Here is a 21,209-nt window from a genome sequence, read left to right as displayed (position 1 = left end):
CACAGCCACAGCAACGCGGGATCTGAGCCACGTCTGCGACCTACACCACAGCTCACAGCAACTGCAGATCTGTAACGCACTGAGCAAGGCCAGGGATCAAACCTGCAACCTTATGGTTCCTAGTTGGATTTGTTTCTGCTATGCCACAACGGGAACTCCAGTTTTCATATGTCTTGAATTTAACTTTTCAAATGAGGGAATATGAAAGACTTACCAACTAAAATTTCATTACTGGCATACTTATATTTTCAAACTAAGATTTATGTTCCATCTAAATTGATAACAGTTAGTAGATACCACTGTGTAATTGCTGTATTTTTCTTGCTTTTGGAAATTATATTGGATTATTGATGTTAATTTTCACAGTAAAAAATCCATTTGCAGATATAAGACAGCTTTTTATTTATTATTTTTAACTTGCAAACTATTATTTTTTTTTCTGGATATATACCACAGAGGCTTCAAACCTATTGGGTTGGTATTTATGGCTTCTAAGGTCTGTTTCTAGATAAATTTCCAGGTACGTACTTATTATAAGCCTACACTCTTCATTCCCCTTAAAGGCTAACAAACCACTTTCTAGCTGAGTTTTGATTCACATTTCCTTTGATGGTGAATACATTTCCTTCCCTTCCAAAGCCATGAAATTCTTTTCACCTTCATGGCACATTTATAAATTGATGCTAGCTAGAGTTTAAAAAAATATATGCATTTAATCATACTCACCAGTTTGATCTATTTCTATATCACTCTTTCTGCACAAATTTAAAATGATAACTTCAGATTACAATCTAACTCTGCAGACTTTGTTCTCATCTTCTCTGTTAGTTTATAACTCCTTTCTCTGAAAGTGTGAGGCTTGGCTCTCATTACCTCAGTATATATACTAATTTTCAGAACGTTTATAATCCTAGAACAATTATAAAATAATTCTGGAATTTCTAACAGATACCTCTGGGGAACACAAATTACAAACTAGAGTTCAATATTTTACATACAGTTCTTTGTAACATCTTTAGCCTTAGAGGAAATAATCAAAATACTGTTTTTCTCATGTTAGTTTCCCCTAAATAATTAGTGGTTTTTCTCCCCCAGCCCCCTTCCTTTTGTGCCTCCCTGTCTTTCTTCCCTCTATCTCCTCCCTTCAAAAGAGTTAAAAAGAGATGACTACCATCTATGTTCTTATGTCTATTTTTACACAAAAGGTAGCATATCATATATACTTTTTGAACAATGCTATTGTTAAATTCCTATTCAAAGACAATTTTTATTCCTATCAGCAATGTATTTGAGTGAATGTTTCTTCAAATCAAACATTTCTTACCTATGAAAGCAGAAAAAGTCAGAATTGGAATGAAGTATCTACAGGCAACTCCATTCCTATGTAGGAAACTGCTTTATTATTGCCGTGGCCACACTGCTGCCTTCTGGGCATTAAGTCACAAGACCTCTCACTTTAGCTTTTATTAGTTAAAGAAGGAATGGATGTCTAACTAAATATATCCAGAAGAGGAGATGTGAGAAATCACTGTTTTAGACAAATAGTTCTAACTAGGAAACCAATCAGGTTCCCTTTCAGGGACTTTTGAAAATATTGTTCAGGAATATTATTTTACTGTTTCTGAAAGACCACATACTTGGCTTTCAGATGATCCCCTAGAATTGCTGTTGGATTTTAGAATTACTGCTGGGACCCAACAAGCCTCTATTTGAAAGAGACATGGCTGGGTGTTTATTTTTATCTAATTTCTCTATGTAATCTTAGAGCACACTGTAACATAGATGAGAAGAACATGATGGTTTCTTAAAACTTAAAATAGCTTAGTTCCACTGTTTCAACTAAGGAGAATGATTTCTCAGTTGCTTCATTCTGAGAAAAAAAAATTATAGGGGCAGAATCAAGAGTGTCTTGTTACTGTAAATTTTATGAGAGAAGATAAGAAAATGTAGATTTTGTGAGATAAAATAAGAAAATGGAGTCTACAGTTTGGCAAATACCCAAACAATATGGGCTCAGGAAATAGAAACATTCAAAAATTATACTTTAGGAGTTCCCGTCATGGTTTAGTGGTTAGTGAAACCACCTGGCATCCCTGAAGACGCACGTTCAATTCCTGGCCTCACTCAGTGGGTTAAGGATCCGGCGTTGCCATGATCTGTGATGTAGGTTGCAGACATGGCTCAGATCCCGTGTTGCTGTGACTGCGGTGTAGAAGCTATAGCTCCGATTGGACCCCTACCCTAGGAACCTCCATATGCCATGGGTGCGGCCCTAAAAAAAAGACAAAAAGACCAAAAAAATATATAATTTATCCCATACATCCTATGTGTTTTATTAATAAGAAGTATTCAATTTTTTGTAATTTTAATATGAATGAGTCATAAAATCTCTAAAGAATCTACCAAGAGGAAGCAGTTTGAGCAGGATTTGAGGAGTAAGTTTAAGGTTGACACTGACTTCATCCTAGCTAAGTTACCATTTAGCTGTTTTAGTCTGATTGCATAGGTGATAATTTTAAAAGACAATGTTTCATGTTCCTAACACACAGCAAGGATTGAAACTCAGCTATTTATACTACTTTTTAAATGACAATAATATTTACTTCATATGATTTCTAAACAAAATAATATAACTTATTACTTAAAACTCATAATAATGCCAAGCCATATTACCAATGAAATAATTGGTAAATATTTAAACTATATTTTATAGATTACCTAAGTGCTCTAGGTACCAAGTCCACTGATGTGTGCTTCTAATCAATGGAGAGATTTTAAAAATTAAAAACTTCCCCTAAGAGTAGAAATTTTAGAATTTTAGTGATTAATCCATTTTTAGATAATCTGTGTTGCCTTCCAGAAAGCTAGTAAACAGATAATAAGCCTGCATTTTGTGTAAAATAATTATATTTCTCTCTACGAATTTGCCATATATTCTATTGAAAACTTAAGAAAACTCAAAGTTTATTTTAGAATGCAAGAATTAGCATCATAATTATCTCACCTTTTAATAATCTTCAAATATACAAGGAAAGTTATTTCATCTTTAGCATGAAATATATATATATATGCAGTAACATATTTTTTAGGTTTTTGCCCAAAATTAAATTTCATACATAGATACACATTCACTTGGGGTCAGAGATATGAGCGAAAAATTTTAAAAATAACTTTGTAAACTTTAAAAAAAAATGCTATATATGCCAGTATGACTTAGGCTCTACAGCTATCTAAAGGAGATAACCAGCTAAGTGATATCTATCTTCAAATAAAAATTGAAATTAATAAATATAAATAGTCCCCTCTTGCACTGTGGTGAGGAAATGCTCTTTCCTTTCCGGTAGTGTGGAGTCAGAGTACCTCCAAACTTCACATTTAAACCCAGCAGCAACACAATCTGACAGGGTCATTTAAAAAGGGGCTGGAAGTGCATGGTATGACAGCAATTTGCTAAATTTCAAATAATAACATGATTATTGGTCTGGAAAAAAGTGCTAATAAGGTGTCCTACTATTTGACTCAGTTCCTTATTTTCAGTGATCTGCGGTTGGGCTCTTCGTAAGCCTCATATAATGATGAACATTATTTATGAATAAAATGAATAAAATGACTAAAGAGTCAAAACTAGACCCATTAGGCAAAGCGACTTTAGGCGCTAAAGTGCTAAATCAAATGAAAGGATCTTATTTGGATTCAAAAAATAGCATTAAATGGACTGAAACTGTCATACAAAAGGATGAAGCTAAGCACAAGAATGTAATGGGCATTAATCCTTGCTTTTATAAAAATCAAGGACATGTTGTATCCCACATACACTTTACTATGATGTTCACATAGAATATAAATTAAATCTGACTTTAAAAAAATAAGTGTAATGATAAGTATAAAGGACGAAGAAAATAAGGAAAACCTTTCAATAATGGGGGTTAAAATAATAGTCACATTTACGGATCTAGTTGGTTAAGTACAATAGTTTAATAGAAATGTCCAAAGAAAGTCTTTACAGGTTTTTAGTTGAATTTAAAACAATGCTAATATAGTAGCTTTCTACCTGATATTTTATGTATCTATTGAACTTTTCATGAAGCAGTAATTTATCTTTCAGCCCTGACTTTATGTTTAAATGTTGTTAATTTAGACACTTTGAAGAATTAAGTATGGTTTAAATGGTTATTATAATAGGGAACTTACTTTTCCATAAATAAGAAAAGGAAAAAAGAAAACATATTTTTAAACAAATATCAGAAAAATAAAATAATTTTTTTCTTAAAGGTTTTATATATATAATAAAATATTTTATTATTGTATTGAAATTAGTGTTTCAGCCATAGATAATGAGAGAGAGACAAAGAGAAACTATGAAGTTTTTAAAGAATGACCTACTGTCTTTGAAGGAAAGTGAGTTGTTATGAGCCATGTAAACTTAATACCCAAGATGTTGATCTTTAATCAGTAGTGTTAATTTTTCTACTTTTCTCTTTCTACTGCTTTGTAAACTGAATTTTTATTTTTATCATTTTTATGAACATAGAATGAATACCTTAATAAATGCATCAGATATAATTAAAGCACTTATTTTATAGAAGTACACATACATGTTTCTTTTATACAGCAGTATTGGGACGGTTAATTTTATATGTCAACTTGGCTGGCCACCAGCTGTCCAAATTAAATATTATTTCTGGGTGTGTCTGTGAAGGTGTTTCCAGATGTGATTAGCTTTGGAGTTGGTGGACTCAGTATGGTAGATTTTCCTCTCTTCTGTGAGTGGGTATTGCCCAGCCCATTGAGATCAAAAAAGACAGAGAAAGAAGGAATTTCACCGCCTTTTTCATCCTGCCTGACTGCTTGAGCTGGAACATGCCTTCTCATCACCTTTGAGCTCCAAATTCTCAGATTTTCAGATCTAGACTAGAATCCATACCATCAGCTTTCCTAGGTTTACAGCTGGCAGAGGACATTGGGGTACTTCTAAGCCTCCATAACCACATGGGCTAATACTTTATAAAAAATATTTATCATATTTATATTTATATAAAATGTTTAAATCTCCCTAGTAATCTTTTGTCCTGGTGTATCTCTTTCTATATAAGCATTCTGTTATGCTAGCTAAGTTTTCTTTTGTTTAGGTTGTGTTTTTTTTTGTGTGTGTGTGAACCAAATACAGTAGGATACTAAAATATGTATTTAAGCATCTCTCCAAACTACTCCAGATATTGTTTTGTATTGTATTGTATTGTATTTTTTGGCTACCCATGTGGACTTAAGCAATTGCAGTGATGCTGTTGGATCCCTCACCCACTGTGCCACAAGCGAATTCCTAGATATTTTAAAGTATTGGTGTGAATTAATGTTTAGGTTTAAATTAGATTCCTGATGCATTAAAATTTAAACTATGGAGTTCCTGTTGTGGCTCAGTGGTTAATGAGTCAGACTAGGAACCATGAGGTTGTGGGTTTGATCCCTGGTCTTGCTCAGTGGGTTAAGATCTGGCATTGCCATGAGCTGTGGTGTAGGTCACAGATGTGGCTGGGATCCTGTGTTGCCATGGCTGTGGTGTAGGCCAGCGGCTATAACTCTGATAAGAGCCCTAGCCTGGGAACCTCCATATGCCACGGGTGTGGCCCTAGAAAAGACAAAAAAAAAAATTAAAACATTTTAGAATTGTATGTTTCAAGAAAAAAGTTTTTTTGTCAAACAGACAAATAATACAAGTCTGAATTGTTTAAGCACTGAAGGGTAGGGGATTGAGAAGATGCTCTAAAACACATATTTCTTTTTAAAAATAAAGGACAGATAGGAGAAACATTTCAAGCCCTCCCAGATGTCCCTGGAAACCATGGTAATTACAGAAAAAATGATACAGATAAGAAGAAAAACCACCAAAGGCATATTAACTAAAGTTATGTGGAATATGGGAATGGATTTGGTATTAGTTTTCTTAGTATATTCCTTATTTGAAAAGAGGAAAGACTGAGTAGATTTTATCTGTTATATACTGACATAAAGGTTGTTCTTTCTGAGTCGTGAGATTGAGTAAAGATAGTCTCAGAAAAGATAATAACATAAGTATCAAGGTAAGGGCTAAAGTGAAAACTTGATATCTATAAAGAATAAAATACAGATTTGTTTTCAACATATAAGAGTTACTTTCCTTTGAAGTATAGGAATAATAATATTTTCAAAAGCCAAAATAATCTGAGGCCCTTTATTCTGAAAATTACTAAAAGTTAAAGGAATCATTTAAAATTAGAAATTGAGACTAACTATAATGGTGTTTTAACTGATGAGACTACCAATATTTGCCTCACAGTATAAATTAGTGGTTCTCAAAATATAGCATGCATTAGAACACATGGAAGTCTTGTAAAACATAGAAAACTGGGCACAACCTCAGAGCTTCTGATTTAGCAGGTCAGGAATGGTGCCTGAGAATGTACATTTCTAACAATTCAGTTGCTCAAGGAGAACACCCTTTGAAAAACCCTAGTCTAGATCTTTGTCAGCTCATTTCAAGGAATATTTAATGGGAGAGCAAATATACTTAATTTGGTAAGATACTCATTCTTGTGTCAGATAAAAAATGAAAGTAAAGACCTACACCCTACCTATGCTACAGCCAGCCCTACCCACACTCACAAATGCATACACAAACACACACACACACACACAATTTTAAGTATGAAAAGTTAGGCCTACTTATCCAAGAAATGTGAGCCAATTACATTATTCATTAGGAAGGAAGGAGCTAAAATAGCTAACTCAAGATCCAGTTATTTCCAAATTTTCTGCCCTGAGGGACAAGGGTACTCTTCTAAAAAGGAAGAAAACAGGTGACGCCATCTAATCATCTTGTCAATGTGTTAATAACTGGCTCTCCTGGAAAACTGACCAATGCCATTAGAGTAAAGGGAGGCCCATACCAAAGGAATTTTCTTAGAGGAGGATATCTAATTCAAAAACAAGGTAAAACAAAAACAAAGGAGAAAAACAACCTAATATCCATGGATTTATATAGAAAATATAGTGTGCTGATCTAGCATATGACATGGAAATGTTTCATTACCTAACTGGTCCCTTTTCTGTGTGAGTGACGAAAGACCTCACTGGAGACCATATATATTACCCTGAGTCTCTAATGTGGGAAGGAAGGACTTGGAGTGACACATAAACTTCTTCAAGTCCTTTCTTGAAGACGTAACACATTAGGAAGTTTCACAAACAATTTCAAAGATACATATGAATAAGAACATGTGTTAGTAAAGCTTTGTAATAAGAGCTCTCTAGTTCTTTGTTTTAGCTCACTCACCAACAAAATAACTTGCTCATCCGAGTGAGTTAAATAAGTGGTAAGGAAAGACAAATAATCTAACTTTTAAATGAGAAGGGTTTTAAATAGATATTTCTCCAGAGAAGAGTGGCCAATTGGCACATGAAAAGACACTCAGTATCATATGATTAGAGAAATGTGATTCAAAACTATACCGGATGTCATTTCACACCCATGTGCCAGCTATAGTAAAAAAAATGCAGACAATAACTAGTATTGATACAGATGCAGAGGAATCAGAACTCTCATATATTAATAGTGGAAATGTAAAATTTTACAGCCACTTTAGAAAACAGTTTGGAAGCTACTCCAAAATATAAGATAGTTACTCTATGACCCAGCAATCCTACCTTAAAGTGGATACAGTAGATACATAGCAATTAAAACATATGTCCATGTAAAAGCTTGTACATGAATGTTCATAGCAGCACTACGGACAAGAGTCAAAGGGTTTGAACAACTCCAGTGCCCATCAACAGATGAATGGATCAACGGAACATATATGCCTCTCTGTTACAGGTTGAGTTGTATTTCCAAAATGTATGTTGAAATCCTAACCAAAGTTATCTGTGCTTGTGAGCTTATTCTGAAATAGGATATTTGCAGATCTAATCAAGTAAAGATGAGGTAATAATGAGTCCCCAGTGCAATATGACTGGTGTCTGAAAAAAGCACTTACACAGGAAGAAGGCCATGTGATGACAGAGGCAGAAGTTAGCATGACATAACTCCAACCAAGGGAAATCAAGGATCTGCAGACACTACCTGAAGGTAAGAAATGGCAAGGAAGGATTCTTCCTAGGATCTTAGTGGGAACACGGCCCTTTCTCATACTCTGATTTCAAATACCTAGCCTCCTAAACTATGAGAAAATACATTTCTGTTATTTTAAGAAACCCTATTTGTGGTACTTGGTTACAGCTGTCTTAGGAAAATAATACATGATGCAATGGAATATATTCAACCATAAAAAGAAATAATATGTTAATATGTACCACAGTGTAAATGAACCTTATACTAAGTGAAATAAGTAGACTCAAAAGGACAAATATGAAATAATTCCACTTATACAAAGTATTTAAAAGAGACAAATTTCTGGAGACTAACAATAGATTAGGGGTTGCAAGGGACTGAGGAAAGGGGGAATGGGGTCTAAAATTTTAGTGGTATGAGATTTATTTTGGGGGTGATGAAAATATTCAATAATTAGACATTAATGGTTGCATACCTCTGTGGATATACTTTAAAAAAAACCCCACAATTTACACTTTAAAATTGAGTATTTGGAGTTCCTATTGTGGCTCAGTGGAAATGAATCTTACTAGTGACCATGAGGTTATGGGTTCGATCCCAGTGGGTTATGGATCTGGTGTTGCCTTGAGCTGTGGTGTAGGTTGCAGATGCTACTTGGATCTGGCATTTCTGTGGCTGTGGTATAGCCTGGCAGCTGTAGCTCAATTCGACCCCTAGCCTGAAAACGTCCATACACCACAGGCGCAGCCCTAAAAAGCAAAAAAAAAAAGGAGTATTATGTTATGTGAATTAAATCACATACACAAATAATGAGGGATGAGGATGACTCTCTCCTTATGGAAACCAAACAGTTTCATATGTTTATAATCTGAAGAATTTACATAGAACTCTCACTTATCAAAGCCTTTTGCGCAGTATTTCAGCTCATTTTAGGGCCTAGTCATTTATCGAGAAATCTGCTTGGAACATCTTTCCCAGACTTCTTCTATACTATTTGTTACTCTCATTTCATGGTCATCAAGCCTATTTTAGTGCTTATATTTAACTTAAATTTGTTTTTTTTCTGTACTTCTGTAGCCATCTTGTGAGGAACATGCCAATACTCATAGCTCAAATTCTTAGATTAGAAATAAGGCTTTTATTTTCCTAGTTACTGTGACCATGTTCAAAATATCATTCTATTTCATATAAATAAAACCATAACTTCTCCAATGAAGTTCTTTCTTTCTGATAAGTTTTCCCTGATACCACCCTGATATGGTCAATTACAAATATTATTCTAGTACAAACCTCCTTATTAAAATGATTCAGTCTTTCCTGTTCTGACCTTAAAATCCCTAGGGAAAAATGCGATTCTTTCTAGGTTTACTCAATGAAATTTACTTCAGGATTCAGTTTTTTCCTGCTTAGGATCTTTGTCTCTTTATGTATTTTTTTATCTTAATTCATACTACAAATATGATAAGGTTCCCAAAATTTTGCTCCAGTTGTAAGAGCTCCACAATTCTCCAAAAAACGTTATGAAGTTAGCAATTATCTCTGACTCCACAGTACAGGCATATCACAGAGATATTGTCAGTTTAATTCCTGACCTTTAAAATAAAGCAAATATCACAATAAAGTGAGTCACATGAATTTTTTTGGTTTTCTAGTACATATAAAAGTTGTGTTTACACTACATTATAGTCTAAAGTATGTGATATCATTATTTTTATAAAATGTGCATACCTTCATTTAAAAATATTTTATTGCTGAAAATGCTAAAATGCATCATCTGAGCCTCCATGAAGTTGTCTTTTTGCAATAATATAATTAAAGATTACTGATCACACATACCATAACAAATACAAAGTAAGGTAAATTCTGAACTCTTGTGAGAATAAAAAATGTGACAAGAGGCAAGAAGTGGGCAAATGCTGTTGGAATAGACTTGCTTGACCCAAGTTTCCACAAACACAATATCTGTGAAGCGCAATCAAGTGAAGTACAACAAAATGAGGCAGGCCTGTATTTTCCTTAATTAAATAGGAGACATAGACACTGCTGAGCCTGATGTTTAAACATAGGTTAAAGTGATCCTGTATTCCATTTGACTAAATTATATGGCTCCTTGAATAATTTAATCAGCCATATTTGAGTGTAAGATACAGGCTCCTCGAACTACATCAAGAGTTACATTTTTAAGATAAACATAAAATTTCACATATGTGTGAGATTAACGTCATGGAAATTGAAGTAGGGCTATGATGCTAGCAATGGCAGCTGGAATTTCATGCTGAGTTCAAAGTAACTCTAGGGACCTCTTCAGTGGTTCTTACCACTTGGCCCTAGTGTTCTGCCACTGATAGATCAGCCAACTCAATATCAACACACCTCGCCTCTGTACCTGTGTAACTTCAATTTATAAATAGTTCTTCATGGTCCCTAGAACATTACATTTTGCATTTATACACCATTACTTTTAGCTAATGCTTTTCCTACATAGTTCTTGTTACAATTTTTGAGAGAGAACAACTAGTTCAAGTCCTATTATAAATTCACATGTACAAATTGAATATGTGCCCTTGGGTCAGTTTTAAACCTCTTGAACTGTTACCAGTTCCCTCTGTTACAAAAAAGGAATACAGTATGGTTTATGAGTGAAGCAGCAATCCTTCAAAAATAGTATAAGCAGCATAGTTACCCTGAGTGACATAATTAGTACCATCATTTATTCTTATATGCCATGTCTCCATGTTGTTTTCTCTGTATATATACTTTCAAATGTTTTGCAGCTAAAATGTTCAAACTCTCCATTGGGGGATATCAAAAACTCTCTTTCCTACCTTTACTGAGAAAATCTCCAAGTCATATTGTAAATTTTTTCTAGAGATGGAACTTTTTAAAAGTTCCTTTATGGCAGTTGTTCCCAACCTGGTTAACAGATTACTATAACCTGGAGAGATATCAAAAAGCATTGGTTTCTGGGCCCCATTCCAAGCCTATTAAATTAGAATCTCTTAGAGTAGAATATAGATATTGATATATTTAAAAGCTCCCCTGGTGGTACAGATCCATAATTTTTAAACACTGTCAATCTCAAAGTCCACATTTTCCAGGTAATGACCATTTCTTTTCAAAACCTATAATGACTTATTCCAGAGTTATATTTAGTTTCATATGTGGCCAGCCCAACCAACACAAAATGGCATATGTGTAGATGTGGAAGAAAATACAGAATTACACAGGTTCAGTTCCAGCCTCAATATTCAAAGTGCCTAATCTCACTACTCCTGCTCTTTGAACAAGATAAAGCTATAAAACCTAAGAATCCATGGCTTTTCTTGGACACAGAGGTTGCAGGGTACACAACTAACCATAAAACCTGGAAGGATAAGTGCATCCAGAGAGACAGAGCAAGGTGAGTCTAATTACCTGAAGCAGGAACTATAGGATCAATATATTGGTAGAAACACTTAAAGGACAATTTTTCTGAGTTGCAGGAGGCAGAGTATAGAATTGAGAGTGAGAGACTTCTGAGGGTCATAGTCTGGAGAATTGCTAGGCTTTCACATGAGCTTCCAATCTAGGAACCCAACCATGTTCTAAATTTTAGGATTCAAGAAATTCCTCTGCTGTTTCTGGAGGGGGAGGAGATGAGTAATTATTATAAAATGTGGCTAAAGTATTCTCGTAACATAGACAGTCTCCTGGTGAAAGACTCTGTCAGAGCTCAATTCTGAAAACCAGCTCTGGCTGAGGGAGAAAATTTTTTCCCCAGTTTTGCACTCTCCAGCCTCTCTGTTTCACCTAAGGGATGAAAGAACATTGTCAACAGTGACAAAGCTTGAAGGAAATAGATTGAATATGTTGCAAGAAAGAATAGAGGACAGGAAAAAAGCTATACCACTGAAAGAGAAAAGAAATATCTGCAAAAATGAAATCTGAAATTAAGGAGAATTGGAACAACCTGAGAGAACTGTTGGGTGAGCTATACAGCACTGTGCCAAGGCAGCCTCACGAAAGAACAGTGAGGTCTGTTTTATAAAATAAAAGGATAATGTAGTAAAGAGAATTATAATGAGTCAGTGGACAAATATACATATATCTTTAATACAATGATTCCAGCCAGTGATTAATAATTTGGTTTTCTGGGGTTAACCTAGCCTGTCAAGCTCTTCATATCGCACCAATCAGATAACTCAGTCCATCAATGGAAAGGAATAAAGAACATAAAAACAACTGAAATTGTTCACACTTATACTATACATTCCTGATCCTGAAGGAAAGTCCAGTCTTTGAAAAATGAGGACAGATGCCAATGATATTGATGATTCTCATATGCTGTGCTCACATGCCATACTTGGGATAGTCATTCTTTTGCTTTTATTTTGTATAATGGCTAATTTTGGGGGGTGAAATATTCTGTAAAGTGATCTGAAAAAGTTTTGAAGAGTGGAGAATGAATGATATATTGATCTCATTGTGAACTAAACATAGGCTTTTGTATGTTAGGTTGATATTTTTCTGGCAATGTATGTGCAGGGCCTTAATATTCATGGGAATATCATGGTTTATAATGACCTAAAGTTAATACCCCAGAGGATTCCCAAGAACAATATGTGGAAGATATTAACACTCAGTTATAACTGATCCTATAAGACCCTTGATGGATCACAGGGACTGTCTACCAATGATATTACCTCCCTCTTACCATATACATTCCTTATTAACTTATCTTCCCATAGCCCTGTCAGAATTGGCCCCTACCTGAGAATGCTGATGAAAGACAAGAAACCCTATTATAATATAGAATATTCATTTGCAAGTCTTAATCTTTATTTCTTTACAATCCTTTTCCTCATGGAAAAATATTTTCCTTATTGTATAGCTGGGCCCCTACCAGAACCCAATCACATGGCCCCAACTGCAAGTTGGCTGAGAACTGTGGAAGTGCACATGAATATTCAGTGACTGTTCATTGTCTGCCAGAGACTTCCAGGAGCTGAGTCCTAATATGGCTAGGTGTTTCCTAATTGAGAACTCTCAAGGAAGCTAAATTTGAGATATTCTGCTGGCTCTCACTTTGCTAAAGCTGAACAGATGTAACCAACTCAATGCACAATTCTTAAATTTTTAATCACTTATAAATTATCTTATGATTTTAACTATGCAACTCTACAAAGTCTATTCCCGGGGCCTAAACTGCCATGTAAATGTAGCATTGCAGAGATCAACAAACCCATATCTCTAGTCCACCCATTCTGAGCTTAAAACCCCTGTAGCTCACCTGTTGGAGATCTCTACTATGAGGTATGAAATATGTTTTAAACTCAGCATGTCCAAAAATAATTAAAATCCTTCTCTTTGCCTCAGACTTATCCCTTTCCTTTTGTTTTTCATCTTATCAAATGGTATTGGCAGTTTCCTAGTTGTTCAAGCCAAAAACTTGAACATTAGTATTATTTCTTCATTTTGCTTTCCTCTCTACCATTCCCCATTAAATCAATCAGCAAGACTGGTTGATTTTGTCTTATGCTATCTTATTTCCAACTCTATTTCTCCATCCCCCTGCCTCAGATTAATAGTGTCTCTTTCTTTGGTTGAATAATCTCCAATCCGTTCCTCACACTTCAGATTGATGTTAACATAAGACAAGCCTCATCATAATCAATTTCTTACTTAGTGGAAGTCAAAGATTCCCATTACCCTTAAATGTATTTCAAAATACTTAACATTCTCAAAGTCCTGCAAGGTCTGTTCCCTGTGTACTTCTCCAGCCTTATGCTTGTATATTTCAATCATTACTGACCTTCTGTCCCTTCTCTCTTTCCTCTTGAGTTGCTATTCATACATATTGTTCCAGTACTTGAATGATTCTGCATCCCTCATTCCATTCCCTCTCACCCTTTGTCAGGCTAATCCCTAACCTTCCTTCAAGTCCCAATTTAGCCATTGTTTTCTGCAGAAACCCTTATTTCATTCTTATATACCAGGTGAGGTATTGTACCTGTGTAGTTCTGCAGTTTTTCTATTATAGATCTAAGTATATATAATTATACATACCTATTCAAGAGAATAAGTCAGTTTTCCTTGTTCACTATCCTTGGCCTTGGATATTATTAAATTTTAATTTAAATTTACTTATATTTCATATTTTAAATTTTATTTAATTTTATTACTTCCATTTTAACTATACTTTCTCTAATTTGGAATCCTATACCATAATATTCTTATTCGTTGAACAGCTATATTACATTGAACAGTTCTTGAATATATATTATTGAGCAGCTTCTTTTCCTATAGTGATTAGTAATGTGTTATTAATAAATATTTACAAAAGTATTCATATTAACTGTTCCTAAACTCCTGCCCTAATTATCAGCACTTTAAAAATAGCTCTGTCAGAACAAATAAAAATTAGTTTATCATATGATCAATAACCCTGAAAAATAGACTTGAGTTTATCAGTGTTTGTGTACAAATGAGGAAGCAAAACATAATATGAGGCGTTCCTATCATGGTGCAGTGGTTAATGAATCCAACTAGGAACCGTGAGGTTGCAGGTTCAGTCCCTGGCCTTGCCCAGTGGGTTAAGGATCCGGCGTTGCTGTGGGCTGTGGTGTATGTCGCAGACGTGGCTTGGATTGTGTCTATAGCCCCAATTAGACCCCTAGCCTGGGAACCTCCATATGTTGTGGGAGCGGCCATAGAAAAGGTGAAAAGACAAATAGTAATAATAATTTTCTTTTAATTTCTATTTTCTATTCATACCTGGTTGTGATTTTCAGCTTTTGATGAATTTTCAAACTCTATCTATTTGCAGTAGTCTAATGCTGATACAGTTTGGGAGCATAAAATTTCTTTGTTTCCTTTACCCTACTCTGAAAATAATACTAGAGAAAGGAAATCATTGGCTAGATATTCAAGTATAACTATAGGAGATGTTATCAAACAGCATGCTATGAAATACAGTTTTCGGATGGCCCCCAAATTTTCAACTCTTAACGGTTTTCAGCCCCATTCATCAAGGAGGGCACAAGACTCCATCATATTGTTCTACCCTCTTTTCTATTCCCACATATCGCTATCTTTTCTCATTTTTGATCTATTACATTCTAGATGCCTGTTCACTTTCTAGTAGACAAGTTAGCTAAGCTTTTTATGATCTCTTCATAGCTCATGTTCATGAACTCTTGGTCCGTATTGATGAGAGACAAAAAATACTTCTCTAAACAAAAGGAATGACTTAACAAAAGTAAACTTGTCAACTATTTAAGTTAGAGTTTTTACTCCTAGTAAACAAACTCTCTTTGTTGGGCATCATTCTTAACTCAGCTTTCCAACCATGAGTAAATTAGGCACAAGAAATTCTCAGTTCTGTTCAGTTCTGTTCCACCAATATTTATCACAAAGCTTGGCACACAGGTAATGTTTTATAAATGCTAGGAAGATGGATGGAAGAATGAATGCTTACTTGATTAATAAAAAAAGGCATTAAGGAGTTCCTTTGTGGCTGGGTTGAGGATCCAGTGTTGTCACTGCCATGGCTGTAGTTACTGCTGTGGAGTTAGTTTTGATTCCTGACTCACGAACAACTGCATGTTATGGCCATGGCAAAAAAAAAAAAAAAAAAAAAAAAAAAACAGCACTAATAAATGCCCTTTGGGGATATCAGAGTCATTCATTCAAGTAAATGATTTCAATATATTATAATTATAGTTCTTCCTGAAATCAGAGAAAATGAGAATGGCTATTTTGCTAATAATGCTACAGCATAAATTGTATCTTTGTAATGAAAACTTTTATAATAGGAATAGTAATTTCCCTGAGCACAGAAATCCAGCTCAATTTTTATGCTGATTATTTAATATTTTATGTAGAGTGTCCACATTAAAATATAGACACTAATATAAAAGAAATGTGGGACTATGGAAGTTTAGGTAATCCTAAATGGTTTAAGATAATAATAATTTAGGAGAAAAACATTAAAGTATCTATGTGGTCTTGAAGAAAGTTTTGACTTATGAGAAGTTTTATGAAACTACCTTCCTCATAGCAAGAACACAAATAACAGGAACCATTTTAGGACACTACTAAAGGAATTGTAATTTATTGTTTTTGATTTACATAAAATCAGCATAATTCATCTTTTTGAGCACAAAGTATGATAGACACCAAACAATACTCTACTCCACTCCACCTAAAATATACCTGACTTATTACTTTTATTAAAGATATTTCTTTATCAGAAATATTTTTTATTGTTACATTTGTGGACAAAGCTGTCACTGCAACTTTTAACAATTACCCATTTGAATAAACATTTGAATAAAATTTTTCTTAACATTATAGAGTTAGTCAGTGTATTCTGAGCAGAAAGATCCCACTCTAAGAGGTATTTGATATATTATGTGAACATTGGTTATGATGTGTTCCTTACTAGCTAATATCACACAAACACAATAAAGTCAATGAATTTGTAAGATTTTCTTAATAACATATGACTATTATTTCATAACAGAGTGAAGAGTTTGCAATAATTAAATATCAGATAATAATGATTTTTAAGATATTGAATAATTTAATAGCAGCAGAGGGAAATTTACCCAAAGAGAAGTATAACACAATACTTTTACCTCACCTATCTTTCACAACACTGACTGTTTTCAGAAAATGATTTTAACTTAAAACAGAACCCTCCAGGGAAGCCAAAGGCTTACATAATTTGGTTTACTGTTCTAAGAGTATCTTTATGCAAAGAAGTTAAGACAGGACACACTTGATGGATTTCACCAAAAAGTCCTTTAATTTATATCCCCTGGAACAAAATTTGATCCCTCCACTGATAGCACAACTCTTTTTCTTGACTAAGGTAAATCAAGCTTTACTATTCAAAACTAATGCTTAATATAAATAAATCTAGACTAGCATGGATTTATTTTACCTTTTAATGGTAGTTCAAGAGATTAAATATTAAAATCCATATTAAATGGCTGTTGCTTTATTTTACTACATGTTTTTGCTTATTCTGTATTTTCAATCATGTGCTCTTGAATTCATTCTCACAATTGTTTCCTAAGAACTATCAGAGTACAGTTTATATTATTTTTCTGTTTTTATAGACAAAACACCCTTGAAAATCAGAGAAGTTGTATAATATTCATAAAGTTATATACTGACAAAACTCAAATGTAAGTTATCAACCCATTTGAAGGAAAAAAATGAGTCTCCTTCAGTGTCCTATACCTAAAAGTTCATATTTTAAAATTTTAAGTAAATTTGCATTATTTTATTATTGTTATATATTTTATTATATTCATACTCCTACTTTACAAGGAATGAGTCCTATTTTATTATCTCCTTTTTTAAAATAAATATGTTTGGCTAAGTGATAATAATACATATTTAATAAGGGTTATTTGAATTCCTATTAAAACTTTTTAAAGGAGAGACCATAATGTTTTGCTAGAAATACAATGAGGCTAACAGACAGAAATTGACACTATCTTTTATTTTAGCTGAATTAATTCAGTTATTTCCACTTAATTTACCATATCTATTTAATAATTTGAGCATACAGAGCACCTGTTTGTGATAAAATTGAATATGTTACATTCTGTTGAAAAATCTTGTTGGAATATATGTATTTAAATAAAAATAAACTGGGTCAAATACTTTCTTTGTAATTATCCCATTCAGCTCATTTAATCCTTAAAAAAAAAAACAAGAAATGCCAACATGAAATGACTACTTAGATAAGAAAAGAATGTAAATAAAGTTTGTTACATTTAACTGCAAAGTCATATTTCTATGCTTGGCCAGAACTATGCATCAGTGATGACCTTTAAGAGAAATAAATTTTCAGAAATCCAGAAGAATTACTGAAACTACAGTGGCCTTTATCTGGCTAATAACAGATGCTGTTCAACTGCAAGGCATTTATTTAATTAGTTAAATGGTACCAAGAATAAAATCTGAAATCAAAGGATTTTACTCCAGAAGCTAGTCTTTATATACTGCTCAGAAGTGAATATATCAATCATATCTAATAGAAATGTTGCTTGTTGAACTACTTCAACTAAATGTTGTTGTTTGCTTTAACTCCCTAAAATATTCTAATAGTTTAAGTTTCTATATTTTAATGTATAGAATATTGTACTCAACTTTCTTCTTTGTACATAATTTCTTAGAAAGGATATATCACCATTTGTGTGTTCCTATGGCAATGGGTACAATTTGAATATTCATGATATAATGTCTCAATTCTGCAGCAAATACATGCCACATACTTTGACAACCTTTTTTTATAATAAGCCTTCCCTGCTCTGGATGCCTATAATGATGATTGCCTTCAGCATTATTTTAATTATTTCTGTCTCTGATTTTATTTAAAAATTTATAAATTACCTATCCAACCCCCCAAAATTAAATAAAACATTGAAGTCATTGATTCTTATATAATTTATGCAAAAAGTACCCCACCAAGATATCTTGCTAAGTGTATTATTGAACCAAGTATATACTCCCTAAATATTTATGCATATTTTTATCTTCATATCTGAAAACCAAACTCCAGTGGTGAAAGTGACTAGCATTTTGCATATTTACCTAAAAAAATCCATCATGTGATAACTATTTTTTCCATGCTAAAATTAAGAAACTTTTTCCATTTTTTTTAAGTCAAAAGTTAAGCTGCATACTCAAGTGTCTATTTTGCTGATATTTTTCCCTAAAAATATCATCCCCCTCAAAATTTCTGCTATAATTATTCAGTTAATTAAAACAAAGCTGTGTAACTATGAAAGAAATTCAGAACATCAAGAATTCAAATCAGATAAACAACCTGGTTGGTTCAAGCAGTGCTAGAAATCTGTAGAAGAGAACGGTATTAATTTCTACAGGCCCAAGCTGAGAACTGCTTCTATTGGCAAAGAAATTTTTATTTATTAAACTATGTTCTTTTATTAAGGATAGGAGGTCAATTCTATATTATTAATAGGTCTAATTATTTTTAATAATCCAAGGTAAGAATCTTGGATTTTGAAACTTGAGTCTGAACTATATTAGTATTAGGAAACCATTAATATTCAATTTATGGGGATGATATGTTTTTTGGAATAAAAATACCAAAGGCAAAATTATAGAGATAATAAAAATCTCAGTGACTGCCAAAGGTTTTTTTTGGGGGGGTAAATAATAGGGCACAGAGGATTTTTTTAGAGCAGCAAAAATACTTTGTATGATACTATAGTATTAGATACAAATCATTATTCATTTGTCCAAACCCACAGACTACACAATCCCAAGAGTAAATCCTAACATAAATTATGAACTTTGGGTGATTATGATGTGTCTCTGTAGGTTCATCAAGTGTAAAAAATGTGTTACTCTGGTGGGGGATTTTAATGTGGGAAGTGATGCATGTGTGGAGCAGTAAGGGTATGGGGCAAATTTGTCACCCCAACATGTGTCTCTCTGGCATGAGGATTTTTTCAGGTTGATCATTTTTATGAAACAGAAGATTCAAAAGTGTTTGTTTTTTATGCCCCACCCCCCAGCTCCCTCAAGAATTTAGATAAAGGGCATGTTCTAGAACTATCACCACAGATACCTGCAAGGAATCTGGGCTAGGTGTGGTGGAAGAAACTAGGCAGAGCCTAGAGATCAGAGTTCACTCCACCTCTGATTATGTCTACAAGGTCTACCAAACATCTGTTCACCACACACTTACTTCTCCATCTTTATGTGAATTGTTTTCCTCCCCTTTGAAGTCCCAAACCACTACTCCTAAAATCCTTTTTTGTTTATAGTTGAAGATGGTATTTAAGGGGAAGGCTTTGGCCATCTTGGTTACACAGTTTTCCTGGGTCTCTCCCATGTGTACATGCTCTTAAGTTTTTGTTTGATTTTCTCCTATTAGTATTTCTCCTATCAATTTAATTTTTAGACCAGCCAGAAAAACCTGTAAGGGTAGAGGAAAATTTCTTCCTCCTAGATATAGAAAATTTCTATACCTTCTGCTAATACTGCTGTGACGTTAAGCTGCTCCAAAAAAGACTTAATTTTTATTTTATTTTATTTTATTTTATTTTATTTTGTTTTATTTATTTTTTTGTCTTTTTGCCTTTTCTAGGGCCGCTCCTGCGGCATATGGAGGGTCCCAGGCTAGGGGTCCAATCACAGCTGTAGCCACCAGCCTACGCCAGATCCACAGCAATGTGGGATCTGAGCTGCGTCTGTGACCTACACCACAGCTCACGGCAATGCTGGATCCTTAACCCACTGAGCAAGGCCAGGGATCGAACCTGCAACCTCATGGTTCCTAGTCAGATTCATTGACCACTGAGCCACAACGGGAACTCCCAAAGGCTTAATTTTTTAAAAAGGCAAAAAATCAATAACAGGCAAAAAAAGAAACAATATAATCTGAGGTTGGCATAGCCTATGTTATCCAGTCAACTGAGTCTATACTCCAATTGCCTTTATTTACATTGAGATAAAAATATTCCAAACTATACAGATATGTGCTGCTCTATTTAATTAATGTTATAAATGGATTTGTCTGTTAGGAAGAAGTTTGTGATCAGACTGTTTATTATCATTAATGGAAATCCCCAGGAGATTAATGTTTCAAAATTTGTTCTTTATCATATCCCTCCCTCAAAGGGGGGGGGGGCTTGTAGGTACTAAGTAAACTTATTTTACATGGAATGAAAAAAGAAAAACTCAAAGTGTACATTCATGATTCTAAAATAATTTCATTAAAACATAATATTGAATCCCCAAATAAACCAGGCTATTTTTTTAATGTTCTTCAATTTATTTCTTTCATTAAGATTCTTACTTTTTATGATTTTTAATTTTTCCTTTATAGTTGATTTAAAGTGTTCTGTCAATTTCTACTATACAGCAAAATGACCCAGTGATATATATATATATATTTTCCCTCACATTATCCTCCATCATGTTCCATCACAAATGACTGGATATAGTTCCCTGTGCTATACAGCATGATCTTATTGCTTATCCACTCTAAATGCAATAGTTTGATCTATTAATCCTAGACTCCCAGTCCATCCCACTCCCTCCCCCTCCCCCTGGGCAACCATAAGTCTGTTCTCCAAGTCCATGAGTTTCTTTTCTG

This window comes from Sus scrofa, chromosome 1 (assembly GCF_000003025.6).
Source record: "Sus scrofa isolate TJ Tabasco breed Duroc chromosome 1, Sscrofa11.1, whole genome shotgun sequence".
NCBI lineage: Eukaryota > Metazoa > Chordata > Mammalia > Artiodactyla > Suidae > Sus > Sus scrofa.
This window is presented reverse-complemented; position numbering follows the sequence as displayed.